Source organism: Calidris pugnax, unplaced genomic scaffold, assembly GCF_001431845.1.
Source record: "Calidris pugnax isolate Ruff unplaced genomic scaffold, ASM143184v1 scaffold32, whole genome shotgun sequence".
In the NCBI taxonomy this organism is placed as follows: domain Eukaryota; kingdom Metazoa; phylum Chordata; class Aves; order Charadriiformes; family Scolopacidae; genus Calidris; species Calidris pugnax.
In genome coordinates, this window is record NW_015090783.1 from 10614314 (window position 1) to 10634261 (window position 19948).

Here is a 19948-nt window from a genome sequence, read left to right on the forward strand (position 1 = left end):
TATACTGTATGTCTTGAGGAACGCCATAAACCCCGTGCCATTGCCATATCAGGCCTCAGTACCTCTCATCTCCCAGCATTTATGAGCTCACGTTTTCTTTGATGGGACACAATCTACTTTAAAATCTTGTATTAAAATCATAAATGTCATTACTTGCGTCTGCAATTCACGTTAGTAAAAGAGGAATAAAATCCATAATCTACTGACTTTTCTCCCACCAGTCCAACTTTTAAGTCATTTTCCTTTACGTCCTCTCCAGTAACAAAAGCAGACGAGGGAATTTCCAGCCAGTTTCATTCTCTGGGCAGTGCTGCACATGCCAGTACCACCAACATTATATTGCAAACATTGCGGGGGAGTATTTTAATCTAAATAAAGATAGTGCCTAATCTGGTGTCTTTAAAAGAAATACATGGATCTGTTTCTTTTAGTAACATTTTGTAAGGCTGTTAAAAACGTAGGACATAAGCTCACTGACGATTTAAGAAACTTGTATTAAGAAAATTCTTATATTTAAAAAACTCAGAAGATCAAAAGGAGAATGAGAAGGATTTATTTCTACACACTATTACTGCATCTTCTTTTATCTGTCTGCGTGTCAGTATTTCTGAAGGTGCTTTTCATCACCCTGGTATCTCAGGGCCTGATCTCCATCCATAGCACGGAACACCCTTGAGGTGCCGAGAGCCCTCACAACTTCACTGGGGACATATGGAGCCTAAAGAGCTCCAATCCTTGAACTGATTTCATCTTTGCCAGGTCTGGCCGCAGTGTCCCGCGTGCTGTCAGTAGCTATCACCAAACATATCTTCCTGCATTTTCTCAAGTCAGTCAAAACACAGAGAAAAAGGTAACATATCCTGAACTCAAGACATTCCCAAGTTGAAGAATTCGCACGGCACGCTGTAGGAATGTGCCACAGATATAACAGCAGGCTTACGAGAGCTCAAACAAGAAATGGGTCTGTCACCAAAGTCGTATTTCCACTAACTCTAGAAGAAATAAAAAATAAGTTCTTTTTCTTTCCCAGCTTCGTTATCAGTGTATTCCAGCATAGGTAAGATAAAGGCAAAAATTATTTATGTGGCCCTATTTTGAGATGTGGGAAAGCAAGCAAATACCCCCTCCTTTTCTGGATCTGTAGGATGTGCAGATACTTGAGCCTTCCTCTTGTCTGTTAGAAGAGGAAGATCAAGCTATGCTTCCCCTCCTCCCCCTAAAGGACACCAAATCATGAACACTCGTGGCATTTTTACTATTTAAGTCAAGCTCAACACAGATCTTCCTTTTACAAACTATGTCATGGAGTGAGGTCCCTTCTTCCCACTCCATCAATACTTACACAGAGACAGAGAGTTGATTTAGTTTATGATGATGCTTCACGTTTCATGGAGTATTCCCCATCCCTCGTCCACCAACATGACAAGAAGCAAGTACATCCCAAGTCATGGGGGAAAAGATGATGAACATAAAGGGAATCTATTGAAATTATTGTGCATTACAGATCAAGGGAGAAATGTTTCCAGTATCATTAAATTTCTCATTTGTCCAGTGCATTTGTCCAGATCATAAGATCATACCAGGGAAAACAACAACAACAAAATCAATGCAAAGTCAAAAGGAAGAGAAGAAAGAAAGACCAGTAAAATTAACACTATCTGAGAATTAAGAGTACCCAATATGTCAAGTTTGACGCTTTTCTTGCCCTTTGAAGGGTAGGTTAAGGCAAGCAACGAAGTTTTATACACACTGCAAGGGCAGAGAGGGAAGGGAAATAAAAAAAAAAATCAAAGGAAAGAAAAAAATCACAGAGCCTATCATAGAAAAAAAGAAACAAACCATAAAAAGGATATTCCCCCCCTTCCCAGTTTGTCAGAGACATGAAGGCACCTGGTACAACCTTCATCGATAAAGGCTCAGATCCGTATCATTAGGAGACAGCTCCTCAGGTTTGAGGCCTAATTTATGATTTTCAGATTGCCAGCTGTGACATAATTCACTGGGCAGCAAGACCGAGGTCAATATACGTTTAAGTAAAAAGGTTTTTTGTAAGCCTGTGGGGTCAGTCAGGAAAAGCTGTCATTACGGAGGGAAGACGGGGAGAACGGATGGGCTTGGGCTTGGCAGGGGGAGGAGAAGTGACCAAGCAGTCAATTCCCGCTAAGTAACTAAGACCATTTTATTGCTAAATAGCAGTCTAGCAACAAAGCACATCCTGAAGCATCTGAGCTAAAGGACTGACCCCTTTTGGAAAGAAGCATTCTACCAAGTCTCCTGTCCCTTCTTCCCCATTATCCTCTAAGCAACCTCCTCCCAAATTCAGCAAGGACCCAGATTCAAACCCTTTTTTTCAGAGAGGGAAGATACACAACTGAAAATGCTATTAAACTGAACAGTTCCAGCAATCTATGGGCCCTGTGTACAAGAAAAGCATGCTGCAGGCCCTGCCCGTGCCCTGCCCCATGGCTCCAGCACCCTGCCCAGCTTGAAAGGTAAGGCCTTCCAGAAACGGAAGTGGCCAGTTTTATTTATACCTCCCTTGTGGCTGCCATGACATCATTTACTGAAAGACAAAAAGCTTCCATTTAGTAACCATCTATGTATTCGTATTTAAACTGTAAGATTCCTGGTGGACTGTTCTAGGGGAAAAATCATGGCATTTAAACCAACTGACGTAGCCTCACTTGTGTCGCTGCTTGAAGGATAACACCCTCTGCTCTGGAGAGGGTGAATGAAATGTTCCTCAGCCAAGTCTGAAACCTGCACTGCCTGACCTGACCCAAGCCAGGCCTATTCAAGAGAAGACAACTGGTCTCTGTGGTCAGTCCCTGCTTCCCCAGAGAACTGTGGCTCACGTTCAAGTTGCCAAGATGAGATCTTGGTTATTAAAGCCAGACTTAGGAGACTGAACTGGAGCCTCCAGCCTTCTGTCTGCAACAGAAGAGCCCAAAGCAGCTTCCCCAAAGCAGCTGAACCCCTTGCTTAACATGGAAATCTTCAACAGAAACAGGGCATGGAACATGGAGGAAAAAGGGCCCTGTTTGAGCAAGAAGGGTGGGAAATGCTGACAAGGTTGAGTAGGTAGTTGTGACAGCTTTTACCACTTCTACAGAAATACAGAATGGTGAGAGGAATTGAGAAACAGAGATAATCCAAGCCCAAAGTGTTCACTGTGTGACTGCAAACAGAAAGTGAGCATAGAAACCCACCTTCTTGTAAGACTGCCCACGGACAGAGCTGGTGGCTGGAATACAGGCTCTCGGTAAGATCTAGCTGGCTGCCTGCACAAAAAAGCCTGGGAAGCTGCTCTCCAGCCAAGCAGGCTTGGAAAGCAGTGTTACTCACCCACATTGTACCAGGGCTGCTCCAGAGAGCGTGGATGTGGCCATCCAGTCCAGCTTGGTTTGGCACAAGAAGGTGGCTGCATAAACAGTGGTCAGAACGAGATCCAAATCCAAGCCCATTGCAGCCGCAAGCGAAGATGGTGTGACACGAAAGAGACAACTCACTCAGGCAGGGCCTAACAAGGTAGGTTTGCTTTCTAGGGCCATGACTGCTGACAGGGCTGGGACGTCCTAAGAAGGCACTAAAGAAGCAGCCCAGGTTTCACCTGTGAGCAGCAACGTGTGTTATGACTTTCCAATTCTAATGCAAGACCTCACTCTGGTTACTGCTTACGCCATTTCAAATTTACTTTCCCTCCAGCATACTTCCTTGTATTGGAATTCATTTCTTTGGCTGCTTGAATCCATCTCTTTACAGCACAGAACTGACACTGACCTTTCTTTCCCATACTTCGAGGGTTCTCTGCTGTGTGTAGGACTTTGGGATGCCAAGAGCCTCCTCCAGAAAACCCCTCGCTGCCCTGATTCTCAGAGGCTTCTGCAGCTGTTTCCTGGGGTGCTTCCACTTGTGTTCCAGGCAGCTGGGTCATTTCTGTAACGAATTAACGTGAGACCAAAACTTTTATAAAACCATTAAGGCATATTAAAGAAAAATATCATAGCATCCATTCAGATATATCATCCATTTCAGACATATCATCCATTTCAGACATAATATCTCTTGAGAAACAGGTACGGGTTGTCAGTTCAGGCCTCTGCTTTGAATAACTGAAATGTAAAGTAGCACATGGGGGTTAGAAGCATTTGCTTCCAGTGTGGGACTCAGGAACCCAGCTCTTGCCCATCCATGATGGAAGATTAGGTAGACCTACCATCTCTGGGCTGGGTACTGCCATTACAGAGCATTTAGGCCGGATTTCAAGAATCTCAGCTGCAAGGTGCACATAAGATTCAAGTATTTTCCTCATTATTATTGCAGAGGCCGTAAGTGGCAAAAGCAGCTCATGTTTTCTCCCGGTTTTGAACTTGCGGGAAAGCTCGTTATCAGCGGGGCATCCTTGAAACAGCAACCAAGAGCATTAACTTTTAATATTTAATGTATTCCTCAGGCTCTGGGAGAGCAATGTGAGAAATATCCCGTAAAAATCTATTAGTGTTAATAAAATACCACCCAACAGGTTGTCCATTATCAGCAATTAAAGTTTTCAAAGCAGGTCAGATAACTCCCTGGAATGATTTGTGTGGCCTTTACATCCGTTCTTCTCCTTCTTCCATTTTTTTTTTCTTTATTAAACTTTCTCAACTCTTTTTTTTTTTTCTTTCCCCCTCCCTCCCACAGCACAGCCTGAGCCCTAACCAGTGAATTATAGCACTAATGAGGTGTTTATACTCTCTGCCCATCAATCACAGATGTGTGTGAGTGAAAGCGCCAGCCGATAGTCGGGAAGTGCTGCAGCCTCTGCTGCAGCCAAAGGAGTATTAGACTGTAGCTAGATAAATCCCCTGCTCTTTTCCTTTGCTGCTCTCAGCCTCAGGGCAGGAGCAAACACACTCCATCTGATTTTCTACCCAGCATAAAAATGGGGACATCCTTGTCGCTCATTGTAGCCCTCTCATTTGTCTCACTTTACCCATAAACCACAGCAAAGCGTCCCTGGAAAGCCATACCCCAAGAACCAAAGGGGCACCTAACACAGGGTGCCATCAAATAAGGCAATACCTGCTCCTCAGTCCTCCTATGTCAATGCTTTTCTCATCTTTTCCTTGTTGATGTCTGGCAATGAGTGTTCCCCAGAACACAGATCAGCTAGTGGCGGCACCCTGAAGGACCAACACTAAGACCATAATTAAAAATTACTTAATTTAAGACCTGTTTCATTTAGTAAACAAAACAAAACAAAAACCAGACTTGGATTTTTAATAGTGAGGCTTTGGCTTTCTCACTGGTAACGAATTCATCTCAAAGAAAATTAAAACAAAATCTACATTATTAAATACCCATGTTTATGGAGAACTCACATACCTTTACACCTACACAAACAGAGGGATTAAATGAGGTCTCTGTGGCCTCAATTTAGCATAAACCGGCTGAGAGTGGAACAAATTCAGATGCGATTCATACGAAGGACTCCTCAAGGTATGTTTACTGCAGCCTCAGAGTTCCTTGGAGGAAGACAAAGATCTCGTGGCTGGTGTCCCTGGCAGCCTGGCACAGGAGTAGGAACCTACATGATCTACAAGAAAGGGAGCGATGAGCAAAGAGAAGGAGCTATAGGGGACTCAGCCATGGCTGGAGAGACAAAAATCAGTTCTTCCAGAGAAGCTGCCTCTGTTCTGCTTTGAGAGCAGGGTCCTGCCAGCTTGGGTACCCCACGTGTTACAGGAGGCCAAAGCCGTGTGTGCAAGGCTGGCAGCCTCCTGCCCAGGAGCTGTGGTTTTAACCTTACCTCAGAACATATTTGGGTGGAGCAAACAGTTTTTCCTCATCCTGCTGAACCATTAGCATGTAGGGGTTTCATATTATTCTTAAAGAAAATTATGTTTTCACTTGAATGCGGCTGATCTCTGTGGCGCTTCTTGGAGCAGTATCTCCCCCACTCTTAGTTTTTACAAAAGCAACTACCAGTCATCCCATCTTCCCCTCCCTCCCACCATATTTATCTCTTCTCCTCCTCACAGGATTCTGCTCAATCTCTTTCTCTTTTCTGGTTTATGCCCCATTTTTGTAAACAAAGCTCCTCTTGTATCCTGCTCCCTCCCTACACCCTCAGGTACAGACCCTGCCCTCAAAGGCAGTTCCCTCCCATCGCTCTGCCGACGCTCACCCACTGCCACACTGCCCTTGGGGACAATGGCAGCCTTGGGGCTGACCATTCACTTCACTTGGGCCAAGGGATTTCTTGTCTTTCCTCAGGTTCATGCCTGGGGCAGAGATTTTTAATTCTTACCATTCCATAACCACCTAGCATTTTTCTAAGGACGCTACAGGTCCTTGTGCAGCCAATTCACATCTGTTGTGAATCATCATGTTCTCCTTAGTTACTGTTCATGAACCCCTTCCCACTTAGGCATGGATCTCCTCAGCCTGTTGGTAGAAAAATCTGATGAAATTTTCCAGTGGAAATAAAAGCCTTTTGTCAGCCCCAACTACTGGGTCAGATGCCCAAGGGAACCCGCCGGAGACTCTGGAGGAACATCTCCACCGCAGATGGGGATTGCTCATCTTCTGGCACCACTGATAAGCACATTGATAAGCAACATCAACAACATCACCCCGTGGCCACGCTGCTTTTGGTACTCAAGCAAATGCATCTGAAGGTAGTTTGGGTGCCTCACCCTCCCACTCTGTCTGCTGGAGAGACATCTGAATTTCTTGGTAGGGAGGAGGGATGAGAAGGGGAGAGAGGGAGACAAACAGACACTGGTTTTTGTGGTAAGCAGCAGGGAGGGGGGACTTGGCAGCTCTTTGCAGCAGAGCAGGAAGTCTTAATACTTGGAGCCAGTTGACTAACCTCACTGGTGACCTTCCATCGTAGGCGCCAGTGCTCTCACACAGGGGAAAAAAACAGAAGGGGAGAAAGAAACAGAAGCTGAGAGAAAACGGCGCCAACAATCACTGCAACAGGGATGAAAGGGACACCATGCTCCAGTCATTTGACAACAGTATCTTTAAACATGGGGGGAGCACTGGGAGGGGGACAGCAGATTCACTTCCCTGATGCACCTCATAGATTTCATCCATCTCTGTTCTTAAGGGTTAAGTTTCTATTTACGCACCACAACAAGTGGTTGGATTTTCTCAAGAACTTGGCATGTTGAGAAAATGTGGCTTTGAGTGTCCCAAGGGCTATATGGAAATCACGGGGTAGGTGTGTTGTGCAGCCTCAGCCCTGAATCACCCCGGCTGGTGACACGACCAGAGCGCGCTCCAGCTCCCTGACTCACATGCCCAGGATTCCTTCCTACGGAAACCAGCGCGTGGGAGGGGAGAAAACAGAAATGGTGCAGAGTCACTTCTCACAGCTGGGAAGAGAAGGAGACGGTCCTCGACACAAGAGTTGGGAAACACTGAATATCCCACAGTTTAGCGAAAGCCCAGGGGAGCTACTGGGTGAGAAGTTCCCCAAAGAACTCAAGTTCTTATAAATCTTGTCCTCTTCTGACATCCCGGGCAGCAAAGGGACGGAGAGAACAGGGATGTCCTACTTCACCATGTCCATGAATGAGGCAATCTCTTTGCTTCATATATTCACGTATTCCTTTTGTGGCTAGAATTGACCATTCAAAATATAACTTGTCAGTGAAATATTTTAAATATCTCTTGCACCCCTCTTCGTCCTGTGCAATTATATTTATACAAAGAGTTTAACAGAGTTTAGCAAATCATTTCCTTCCATCACAGAAACGCAGCCATCTCTAAGGAGGAATAAAGTAACCACTTAACAACGCAACAACTTCTACAGTGGAAAAATACCTCAAGTTCTGACGATGGCCATGAATGTTCTGACAGAGTGTGTGCAACCACGGGTGAGAGAGACAGCCCACAACCTTCTCTGGTCAATCCTACTGTCCCCAACTACCCACCCCACCTGCCAGAGCCCTCTACCTTGTAGCACGGTCAGCAGCGAAGAACGTGCCTCCACGCACACTCCAGAGCCTGGGAAAAAGTGGGGAGAGCGTGGGCAGCACAGTGGTTTACGGGTAGGAATTCCATGTTTAGGACAATACTTGGAGTCAGCTGAAAATCATTAAGTTTGGTCACTTGAGTGCTTTTGAAATCCGTGCCCCAGACATGAGTCTGAGGCGGTCCTGCCGCACAGTGACTCATGTGGCGAGCACGCAGGGATCATACATGCAGAAGGACCCACACAACAGAACCAGCCGTGTGAGGTGTAGAACAACACAAAAAAAAGCTAATTAAGGACACCCTTAAATATGTCACATGTGACACTGGCACTGTTACATTCCACATAATTTCTCCTTGCGCAGGATGGCAAAACATGTACCCTCCAAAGTCAACAAAGCCTTTTTTTGGATGATGCCCAAGAAGCCATACGTTGGGCTTGCTCCAGCAAAGCTGGGGAGAAACGACCAGATCACAGCCAAAGGTTGTACTGCCACAACAGCGGATAAGCGTGGAGCCAGCCTGGGCAAGCCAGAGTGAGAGACATTGATTTTATGCTGCCAATATAGCCTCTGAGAGACCTGCTGGATTTCCTCTGCCTGCTGGATTAGGCTGCATAGGGAAATAAGAGCCAGAATGGGAGCCAGGGGGAAGAGAACGAGGGGGAAATCACGCCCCATAATTTTAAGCCTCTAAAAGGTAGGGACTCAGTCCAAGCTAATTGTTTAAGTTCACTTTATATTCGATGGAGAAAGAAACTCCTTGCCAGAATGGAATTTCTCTCATCTTAAATTAGGTGCGATACGTGTTCCTCCTTACTGTTCTCTCTTAACAAGAAAGGAAAGCTAGACAATTAGTTTAGTTTGGATGCTTCGCTTGACTAAAATCAGGTGAGATGAGACCTACCCTAGATGTCCCATCCAAGCGAGTGTGACCCATGAACAAAAGAGCCAGGAGCACAGCTTCACTCCCTCACGCCCTGACAAACCACCTTCTGCTCCTGCCACCTTTACACACGTTGATCGTCACCCAAGCCCTTGAGAAATCAAGGCATGTCCTGGCACGAGCGCGCCAGAAAGTGGCAAATTCTAACTTGCAGGAATAAAGGCAGGAATTTGGGGAACACGGGGGTTTGAGGTGGTTGGCATCACCCTGACTTCCAACAGCTCATGCCGGTTTTTCTTTAAACTGCCTATTTGTCATATTTCTAGGCTGGATGAATTAGCAGGCCCTGGCATTTCTCCCAGGGCAGCTGAGCTTTCTTCCCAGCTTCCTCTCACTAATGGGCACAAGAGCTTCAGCCCACGAACCCCCTTCTCTCCTTCACCTTGGTTTGCTCTCTGCTCCCCCGGCGCACACAGCCCCGCGTTGAGCAGAGCTCAAGCCACTGAGTGATGGAAAACGAAGGCAGCTGCCAACACGCAGGGCTGCCGTCAATTCCTGAGCGCAAAGGAGGTGCAATTCACCTCCTCCGTGCCAGGTTACACCAACTCTGCTATCCATGACATCCCTGGCCTCGCTCAACAGCTTCCAGCAAACTGCACAGGCTTGCACTGATACAATTAGTCTGCCTCAGCCCTGGAAAAGAAGAACCCATGAAAAACTACGCCGAATCCTGCCTCTTCCAAACGCTCACACTTCCTTTCTTCTCCTCCTTCCTTCATTTTTATTTCTGTAATTATTTCTCCCTCTTCTTTTTTCTCCTCTTCCCCCCGTTAATAGGGGAAAAACACAAGAAAGAAAACACAGGCAGCCAAAAGCTCATTAACATACTTGACCTTTCTGAAGAAAATTAATTCCAAATTCGCACATACCGGCTGTGTTGCTTGGTTTTGTCAAAACGGTGGCATCATTAGAGAGGAGAAGAGATGGCTCAAGGGGACGGGGTGTCTGCCACCTCAATGGAACTTGCACCGAGTTACTGAGTGCTGGCACAAATAAAGCAATGACATGGGCCATTCTGTCAGCTTTTCACATGAAATTAATCTTCGTTTCGTTGGCTGTGTAAATTTTTATCACCATGGAGTGGGGGGTGATGAATATACCAAAGCATCCTGACAGCTATGGCCTGAAAACTCGAGATTGTCTCAGCATCTTAACCGCAGTGGTGCTGGAACAATTCTCCTTTCCTAAGGTTGTCCCCGCGTGTGTGTGTGCACGCCTGCGTGTGTGCGTGCGGGTGTGCGCTCCTGCCCCGACGTGGGAGCAATTCGCTGACACTCTCTTTCGACTTCAACGTGCTGCGGCCTGGGAAATGCTTGGGGTTTGGATTTCCTGGCTGGAGGGCAATGGCAAACAAATCACTGCTTCTCTTTCGCTCTCCGAGCCCCAACCCAAAAGCCAGTTTGGATCCCGGCATGCTCTGCCAGGGCTGGCAGGATCTCCTAACGCGGTCAAAAAAAGAGTAGAGCTGCCTTCTCCTGTGGCTCTGCAGCTTGTTTGCACTGTTGTTTTGAAGGTGTATGTCATGTTGCAGTCCAGGTAGGGACATGACATTGTTTGCTGCTAGCAAGGATGTGAGAATAACACACACCTCGGCAGCGCCACACGCTCCCTCCTCCCCAGACAGCTCGGAAACACACACACACACGCATTCACAGATGCACCACACAAACACTCAGCCCTGCCAGTCACACACCCACACCAACAAGCAGGGCAAGAGTAACCCACACTGTGCACTGAGAACCACATGCACAAACCCAGCAACCTGTCAACCTGCCGACATCCCCAGGATTACAGATCACTGTGCTCTATCCTTCATCCGAGACAGATGAGAGACTTAAACCTTTAGGTCCCTGTAGAGCAGCAATCCAAATTTCATACAGAAGTGTCTCTAAAGCAGTCTGATTGATAATGGCTGGAAAGAGATGAGAGACTTAAACCTTTAGGTCCCCGTAGAGCAGCAATCCAAATTTCATAAAGAAGCGTGTCTCTAAACTAAAGCAGTCTGATTGATAATGGCTGGAAACAACATCAGGGAGGGTTGGCGGAGATGAGAGACCAGGCCTCTGGCCACTATCACACATGCGGCACTTGGCATCACTTGCCAGTCGAGGGCATCAACTGCTCTTTTCAGAGCCACGGAGAGCCAGGCCAGACACAGCCACCCCCAGCACCACACTGTCACTCACAGGCAACGTGCTCAGCAGGAATTGTGTTGCTTACACTTTTGGCTTCACCAGGAAAATCAGGATTTGGCCCCTGAAGGTAAAGCACGCATCAATTCCCAAATAAATCAGTGCTCGTTCTGTCCCAAATGCCCACTTGTGAAAGCCTGGACAAACTGTGCAATGACAGAGGCATATCCTGAGATGAACACGTCTGTAACCCCACCCGTGAACATCTCCACAGGACTAGCTGGCTGCAAGGATGTGCACACCAAGTAAGAAATCCCTCTACAAATCCCTCCTCATGCACTTGCCCACCAAGAGCGCACACAGGAACATATACAGAGATGGATGTTTGGATTTGTGTGTATTTCAAGATAGCTCACAATAATGTCTTAAAAATAAACATAAGTGGAAAGATGTAATAGTTTTAGTTAAAATATTATCAATCTTAAGCCATTCCATCAAACTCTGCTCTTGAGCAAACCAGTAGCACCAGAGCCCAGGCTCCCTGACACTGAGTCACAGGTAGCCAAAACATAAATACAAATCCACACACATTCATGTCTGAACCATCCTGAGGACAGGAGCTCCTACACACTGGTGGCCCTTGCACTGTGCTGAGGGAAAAAATCAAAGCCATTTCAGGCTGCAGTGCCCACCTCATGCATGGCAACCGCCTTCCTGGGCTTCTTGCTTTTTTGGGACAGTCTTAAACTTTTAGCTCCTTCAGCAGCAGCGGAGGGTTCCTGGAGAAGTCATCTCCCAAGCAGGTGACTTCCGGGCAAGGAAAAGAAATTACAAACAGTTGACTGAGAAGAGATTCCAGGTCTTGAGCCACTATCTTGATCCCCATCCAAAAAGTAAGAACTAAATGAGAAAGAATTCCTCTGACAAACACCACACCAAAAGTACACCGTGCTCCAGATTCTCTCCTGGTTTGCAACTGAACCGACTGCAACAGCCATGAAGTCACATCACTTAGTGCCCACCTCACAGGTGTTCTGATTTTACTACAGTTGGTGTTATGCAAAATCATCTTCAGAAACAGAACAGGACCTGCTGCTGGGTGAATTTTTTAGCCGAATGATTTAGTCACCAAAATATTGTATTATCCCTATTTGGGTTATCCCACAGCACCTGTAGAATTTGGCAAATGCTTTTGACTGCAAAAAATGTGAAAAGGCTGAAAAAGTCAAAGTTTCCTTTAGATTTTTTTCTTAATATGAAACCTTGCAGTTGTTTCTTCCATTTTCCCATTCATGTGAGTGACTCTGCTCAGGATTCCTTTCTGCTCGAAGTTGAAACGTGTTTAAACATGGATTCTCTCAACTGGGGTCTGAAAATGAGCTGAAAAAAATACCCTCTGCCTTTAGTGCATGCCTCGTGAGATAACAGGCAGAAAAGAGTCTCTACAGGGTCTGAAGTTCTTCTACACACCTTCTACTGCAAGGTTCCAAACTTGTGATTTGCAGTTGTGGATGACTCCCACAGAACAACCTCCAAAAGCACAGCCCTTACCTCTGCTGGGGACCACGTTGCTGCAGGAGCATCGGCGCTGCACAAGCAGAGAGCACCAATTGTCCTGGGGCAGATCATCAGACTGGGGATGTCTGTCTTGCATTGCTGGTGAGAAATGGGACTTGGACACAGCAGTTATGGTTGTGAGCAATATGGATACTGACCATTGGAAAAGGAGGAATTTTCTAATGACTGAGTGCCTCCAAATGCAGGGAAGGTAAAATGTCCAGAGGATCTTCAAGGCCAAGAGCAAAGACGGCCACGATCACAGAATCATAAAAGACACGTAAGAGATCTGGTAGGTCATCTTATTCACCCTGTTCTCCCAAAGCTGGATCAACTGTTATGATCTCCTGAAAGGGTCAGGGAACTGCTTGAGATCTCAGATCCACTAAATTTTAGCCCAAGGCAAGAAGCCTTGGTGTTTGGTTTGATTTAGGCAAGAAGCAAAGCTTGGTGTTTGGTTTGATTACTATTTTGTTATCAGTCCAATCCCAGCCAAGAGCACACAGACACCAGCTGAGAGGTACCTGGCAGCAGTGACAGCTGAAATACTCTGCTGTACCAACAGAAGCACTGCCAGCAGATCACGGGAAACGATTATTCCTCTGTAAGGAATACAGACCCCATCTGGTCTACACCCAGTTGTGAGCCCACAGGTACAAGGAAGATGCTGATAAACTTGAACAAATCCAACAGAGAGCCATCAAGATTGTCATGGGGCTGAAGTGCAGGAGCTATGAAGACAAGGAGGGAATTGAGTTTGTCCACCCTGTATGAGGTTTAGGGGACACCTAACAGCAGCCTTCTTGATAACACTGTAGGTATAGGAGCAAAACAGACAATAACATTGTAAGTATATGTAGAAAGATGGACTCGGGCTCTTGCTCAGGTGTGTGGCAGGGGAGCAAGGAATAAATTAAAGGTCAAAAGAAAGGTCAAAAATTGAAGGAGTGAAGGTTCTACCTGGATATAAGGAAAAAAAACTTGGGCTATCACATCTCTGACCCAGGAGGCTTTAAACATCTGACTGGACAATGCCCTGAGCAAGCTTTCCTGAATTCAGCATTGAGCCTGCTTGGACCAGGTGGTTGGACTAAACCTCAAGAGGTCCCTTCAGGCCAAATTTACTCCCTCTAAATTCTGTAGTATCTTTGCAGGGTGCAGAAACGTGCCTGTATCCTTGCATGCACATTTGCAAGAGAGAGGGTGCACGTGTGCTGGGGCACTAATGTTCTCGTGTAAAGGAGCGGGTTGGAGTTTGCGTGGGTGTGATTGCACCTACTCAAACAAGAGAATTCCTGCCTCTCCACGTATGCATGAGTACAACAAAGGAGAACTATTTATGGATGTATATATGTAAGCAAGTGCATGTGCCTGTGTACTTTCACATCAGTGGAACTGCTGCGTGAGGGAGCGTGTGTACACGCACACACGTGAGCTCAGGAGCGGGAGAGTCTGTTTCCAGCTGCGTGGAGTTCACAGAAGAGATCTCTGAGGAAAGCTGCACTAACAAGAGCATCCTTCTCCCTCTTGCCAGCCCTTTGTGGCTTGTTGAAGTAATGTAGTTTTTGAGGGGGGAAGTCTTATATCTTGAGACAAACCACATACCTCCAGGGTGTGCATCCAGCCTGGAAGAGAGTGGAAGTGAGACAAGAGAGCAGTCCAAGTCTCTCGGAGGTGTCATTGCGCGCACGCTGGATGCAATGACTCGGTCCCATCGGAAGCGATGGGGTGAGAAGAGAGAGCGAGCTCCCTTGAGAGGGCTTCAGAAATAGAAACAGGACAATCCAAACACTGCTTCCACTTGAAGTCAATCCCCGTGTACGTTCCCAGAGCATCAGGGATCCTCTAATATGATCATAGTTGGAAAAGGTGTTCACAGCCAGGCACAGAGAGAAATGTGAGGTGCAGTATTAAAGCGTGGTGTCAGAATACACATGTAAAATAACGTGTTTGGAATCAAGTGCTCTTAGCCTAAATATTCACCAAAGGAGGTTCTGGTTAATCTCCAATGCTTAAATAACCTTCTTGCCAGCATGGGTAGGAGCAGAGAAGCAGCACTCCCAAATTCCACAGAGATGAATCATTGGGTAACCTGGGGGACTCTGGTCATGCTGAAGTGAAGGAGAACTGAAACAGATTGCCAAGGAGCAGAAAGGCACACCGGGGGAGGAGGGAGAGGCAGAGGGGATTGCAGCACGTCCAACAGCGTGCATCCTGATTGCAGTCTGCAGTAATGTGAGCAGGGAAAAATCCCACCCAAACCCTCCAGCTCCAGCCACCCTGCTTGTCAGAGGAATCTGAATTTCAGCTCGGACTCAACCGAGGCTGCTCCTGACTGAGGAGGTTTATGGAGCTGCTCTGGGAGCCCTGCTGAAGTTCAGTGCTGTTGCAGCTCATCTGCTGGGTTATGACCAGCGAGCCAGGGAGCTGTATACTGAGCTCATTTCGTCTGACAGGAATTTGTAAGTAGGTGATCAGAATAAATGATTTATCAGGGCACTAAAAGATCAAGGCAGTTGTTTCTAAAGGATCTCAGAGCATCTAAAGCCTAAAGTGTTGTGGCGCTTTTAGGTCTACTCCCAGGCTGTCAACCTTGCTCTTGGAATAAATTGTTCTCCTCCTCACCAGCCAAAGAGTAGAAAACCTGTTCCAAAAGTTCCTTGCACGCTCCCCAAAGAAAACAGGCATGTGATAAATATCTGCTTGTCAAGAATACAGAACTGTAAGAAATATAACATTTCTAATTCATGTTTTAAATGAGATGCCCTTTTGCAGCTCCAGTAGTATGAAAGGAATAAGAAAAAGAAAGGCTTTTGAAAATGCCTTTTCAATATCAAGTCAAATTCTCACTCCGGGTTTCGTTGTAATTCAAGTGTAGGTTACACATTTTGACCCATGCTTTGGTCCTTTCTGATACCCCCTTCAACTCCTGGCTGTTTCTTTGGTAACGTAGCTGTAATACCAAAACCATCCAGCTTCCCTTAACGAACATGAACCTTTGGGCTAATGGGAGCGTAACTGGGGCCATGCCACCACATTAATATCAGTATGGATTGTTTCACCCTTAACCACTGTGAACAGTTTCCAATTCCATAAGAAGTCCCACCAAGTCGGAAACATGATGCTCCTGAGAGGGTTCTGAGCAAAGGGGAACAAATTCACTACGTCAGGATTATAAATGCCACTTCTAAATTCTAAGCCATTTACTGCTGGAGTGGAAATGGCCGCTTCTGATTGCAAAAAGGTTGTATCTCACTCATAAAACTCTATATGGCCAGTCACTAGAGGGGGCCAGAAAGCCACCTTGTAACAAAAGGGGCTAGAAAATCAATGTTAAAGACAAGGACTTGACTTTTACTCTCTTGAGTAGTCCACTGAAATGAGTAGGGCAGGCTCCAGTGCCTTTGCTTACAATGGATGCCATTTACTCCATGTTTAATTCCATTTAAATGAATGGACATCTTCAAGAAGAGCACTGGGCCCATGAGTAAATGTGACACAATTTGGCCTTTAAATAGAACTACCCTTTTGATGACCTTCCACAATAATAAAATTAAGTCTAGAAAGACCTCCAGGGTAAAATCAAACTGAATTTGTCAAAATGTGTCAGAAAGAACACAGTATGTAGCCAACCTAAGTTGGAAACATGTCTCCAAACAGGAAAAAGTTGGAGGTCATGGAGAAAACACAAGAATGACAGAAGCCAAGTGAAGTCTGTGGCGCTGTGGGAGGCATTGCTCCCTTAGGGTCCAAGAAATGTGTTTTTTTTGGTTTCCCAGTTGCACTGAAAAAGGAAAAAATGAAAAGCTTCACAACCTGGCAAGGGATCATGCCACAGCCAGTACAAACACAGTAAGAATACAACTCAAAGACTTGACAAGCCAAGCACACAAAAGATGGGGGAGTGAACAACAGCACCAAGGGGAAGGGTGGCCATGCCAGGAAAAGAGCTGAGCTCTTTGAAAGCCACATTAGCACTGATGGGAACTTGCCATGTGGATGCATTGCAGGATATTGCCAGTATCCAATTAAGTTCTGGTTGCAATGACAGCATCTTTTCTATTAACTCCCATTGGGCATCCCATCAGCATCCCCGACAATGTCTTCTTCTGCCCACACTCAATGGATCAGCATTGAACTTCTACTTTATGGTTACTGAATGCCCAGTCATGGGCTCTACTGAAGAAGGACGACGCCTTAAACCAGGTCTCTTGGCAAGTTGATGCCAAATAAGCAATTTTCTCAGATCATTTTCTTTGCTGATCGCCACCAACAGCACGTACCCCAAAGAAAATGATTAACTGGAGGCCCACAAACCCACTGACTGAGCTCTCTTTACATGCTGGTCATGTCACCAGGTGCACTGTAGGGAAGGAGTGACATTCTGGCTATAATAAAGTCTGTGAAAGCTTTTGCCATCAACTTTTAAGTTTTTCACCCTTTGACCCACACAGACAAGGGACTTTCCTGAAGAACTTCTCAGGGCCTTCCGAAAGGCGACCAAGAAAGTCAAGTTTTCTATGAGAAGACACAAGTTTCCTACAGGGACTTCAGGGACAATGTTTAAGAATTCATAGACTGAGAAACTGCTCTCTTTAAAGGTATCTCGGAAATTGCTGTTGTAAAGATATATCTTGTGCTAGGAAGGAAAAGGCGCTTTGGTCAGCCCTTCAGTTTAGCCCTCATTTACATAATACCCATACTGCAAGACTACGCCATCAAAAGGTCTGATTTAAGTTATGAAAAGCCGTTAGCAATGAGAAAGGTAGATTTGCTTTTCAACTCTCTTCTCTTCAACTGTCATTAAAAATGATTCACGATAAAGCCAAAGTCAAAGGAACTACATGATTAGAACCAAGACCCACCATAAATTTAAGACTTTTCTTTCTGTTCTTACCTCGTTGTGCTGTATCAGGTTACCAGAACAGAATAACCATATGAATCCAGAGACGGCCAAGTCTGATGACCGAAACTCAACTGCTACTTGCTTAAAAGGTAAGTGATATCTCAAGAAACACATGTTGGGTGCGTGGCTTAAAACAATGGATCCTTGTAGAAAATCATAAACCTTTAGCTGAAAAAAAAAAAGTTACATTGTAAAATGACATTTACCATAAGCAGCAGAATGTCAGGGCACTGATACCATGAGCAGCAATACTTCTCTAGGGCTGCTCAGCATAGGAAATGAGAAAAAAAAAGAGCTGAGCACTTCAAGCATTCGCAGGGTATTGAAAGAAGATGAACAGAGAATGTTTCTTTCCCAAAGAGAAAATTAATGAATACAGAAAGTGGGGACGAGTAAAGGAGAAGGGAGGAGAGAGGAATATATATTTGAAAAATGTCTTACTTTCTTCTTATAATCAGAAAACATAGAGGTTTTAGTTATAGCTTAGAAGATTTGGGTTTTGGAGGGGAAAAAAAAAAAGAAGAGAACCCAGAAAATCTGGGGCTTGAATGGAAGCAAGATTTGGAAAGCAAAACCTTCTCATAAATACAACTTTAGTTAGAAACAATAAATAATAACAGTGTTATAATCATGTTCTATTATGATAACTACATCACAGCCCTAGACTTATACGAATGCCAGCTGTACATCCACAACCACTAGGTATCTTTGGTTTACATTAAATAGGTTTCATTTTTAGTTTAAGGTACATTATGCCCTGCCTTATACAAAATCCTACAGGGCTTTGAAGGAGAGAGATACAAGTGCACAACAAACAAGAAGAATTGAGAGAATTCAGATAAAATAAGAAATCCCCTGTTTCTCTTGCCCATACTAAAACTAAATGCAAACCTTAATTGTATGAAGTTCAGAACCATTGGTTTCAAGTATCCTCAGTTCTTTTTTCTACCTGAACTAGAAAAGGTAAAAAAAATAATCCCCAACTACGCAGAAAAGATGATTTTGCTTTACATGTCTACAGAAGAGTCCCAAGTTTTTCCTGAAAACCTCTTTGCATAAAATCAATGCCCCAAGTCTGTAAAGGTTGGTAAAGTCTGGACTAACATCCCAATTTCACAGAGACTATATATGATACCCAGGGCATGTACCCGTACAGCAATTAATGGATTTTTCTCCTCTTACAGTGTGCCTGGCTTTGGCCCTCAGGTTCTCATCTTTCTGAGGTTGGTCCACACTCCTTCCTCACTGGGTGCAGAGGGCTAAGTGTTATTGGTCCCTCTGCATTAGCCACCACCACTGAATCGCTGTTGCCATAGATACTGCTACAGTAACATTAGAGTTTCCACAAAGATGCTTCAGCAATTTACTCTGGTGATTAAACTGCAGCCATTTATTGCACAGAATAAATAACAGGGCAACGGTGAATTATGGGGCTTCAACTCCATCGATGGGTCCTGGTGACATCATAAACCACAAGAACCAAGCTCAAGTCATCAGAACTCCCGAGATGGAATTATAAGCTCCATCATTCAAACTGTGCTCTTTAAAGATATTTGATATAATATATGGAGCCAACAAAATGAAAGAGAGAGAGAGAGGCAGAGACAGACCGTCAGGCTCTCAGGCCAACCACGTACTCTCCTGGCCACCACGAGTCTGCAGCTGAGATTGGTAACAGCTGCCCCCGCGCTCAGGAGAGCAGACTGCCAAGCGTTCGGCACAGCCAGGTACATGGCTATTTTTTTTGGGAGTGCTGCTCGAGATCAATGCTGCCCGTGGGACCACACAGCTCAGCACGCAAGCCGGGCTCTGAACTTTGCAGCCTGCCAGGAGAACCTGGATTCCCAACAAAGGTCTCTGGGAGCACTGGTGTTGCAAACTGTAAAGAGAAGAATAAACACGCACGAAGTACAGGCTTCGTTTTCTTTGCTGGTTCCTCTTTGTTCTGTCTGACAGAGTGGGGTCACCTCTCTCTTATGCAGCCCAGAGAGAGCAGGCTCAGGTTTTAAAGAGTTAGAGCAATCTCGTGTCCAAGCACTGAAGTATCCTAATGATGTTTGCTTCGATGGTATCAATGAAGGGTCTTTTTTTAGAACAGACCAAGACTATTTGCTGGCCAAGATTTTTCTTTCCTCTTAGAAGGATACGGGGCAGGTTGTGAGCAGGCTGTAAACTGCTGACAGTGATTTAAATGAGCCGAGGCTCTGGCTCCAAGCCTACTGTGCTGGGAGAGCATATACCTGCGGCTGATGACTGCGGAGTTTGAAAAACATTGATTGCTTTGTACATTCTGGCCCATTAGATGTTATTTAAAATACTGAAGTATCAGAGAACAGAACGATCTATAAGATTAGTGATAGCAGATGGATCTTCTCACTCGTAAAAGTTGTTTGTTTGACTTCAGTGCTTACCAAAAGTTGTATTTAGCAACTAGCAAATG